The sequence below is a fragment of the Eimeria tenella genome, genomic scaffold, assembly GCF_000499545.2.
Source record: "Eimeria tenella Houghton genomic scaffold, Eth_scaff32, whole genome shotgun sequence".
NCBI classification, from domain to species: Eukaryota; Apicomplexa; class Conoidasida; order Eucoccidiorida; family Eimeriidae; genus Eimeria; species Eimeria tenella.
In genome coordinates, this window is record NW_013543049.1 from 43,572 (window position 1) to 44,409 (window position 838).

The 838-nt window shown below is 57.9% G+C and overlaps 1 protein-coding gene across 1 annotated transcript in view; it reads left to right on the top strand.

Annotated features, from left to right (window-relative positions):
* Positions 1-838, top strand: part of ETH_00006030 (uncharacterized protein) — a gene marked incomplete at both ends in the record, with an annotated part of 13,223 nt that overhangs the window by 2,017 nt on the left and 10,368 nt on the right. The gene's annotated exons all lie outside the window — the stretch shown is intronic.

Sequence of the window (838 nt, forward strand, 5' to 3'; positions counted from 1 at the left end):
TGAATTGCTGCTAGATGATCCCGAGCCCGCTGTTGCTGCTGCTGCTGCTGCTGCCACTGGTTCCGGGAGGCTGTCTTGGCACGCTGAGCAAAAGCATCACGGCACAGCAGCAGCAGCAGCTGAGGCAGCAGCAGCAAATGCAGCAGCACGGCTTTAGTGCTCCCTGCTTAAATGAAACCGCAGCTGCAGCAGCAACTGCAGCAGCAACTGCAGCAGCACCTGTTCAGGGAGCGTCACTCCATGCATTACAGCAGACCAGCCCAATCAAGTGAACTCTAGGGTTTAGGGTTTAGGGTTTAGGGTTTACGGGGGCCTAAGATAAGGTCCGAAGCTGTTGGGGCCCTCACGGGAGAAACAGCAGCAGCAAAATGTTGGCTCAGCTTCTTCAAGACAGCATCTTCCTGGTGTACATACACCGCAGAACACAGACTGGAGACGCAGATGCAGCAGCAGCAGCAGCAGCAATAGCAGCAGCAGCAAGCAGCAGCAGCAGCAGAAGAATCGGCGCTGCTGCTCGCTTCCAAGAGTAAGCCAGAGTGATAGGCGAGTGGCGCAGCAGCAGCAGCAGCAAAAGCAAGAGCAGCAACGCGACAATACCTTTTTTTCTGCCAGCTGCTGCAGCTGCTGCAGCAGCTGGTGCAGCTCTGGCTGCTTGGCGAGGCGCTGCAACTGCTGTGCTGCTTCTGTATCCGGAGCAGCAGCAGCAGCAGCAACAGGGGGCTGCCCGGGGCAGACAGCAGCAAGCTTGGCTTCTGCTGCTGATGCTTTTGCTGCAGCAGCTTCTGCAGCAGCACGGAGGGCTATAGCGTACTCTGCAGCGTCGACTTGCAGCCCCGGG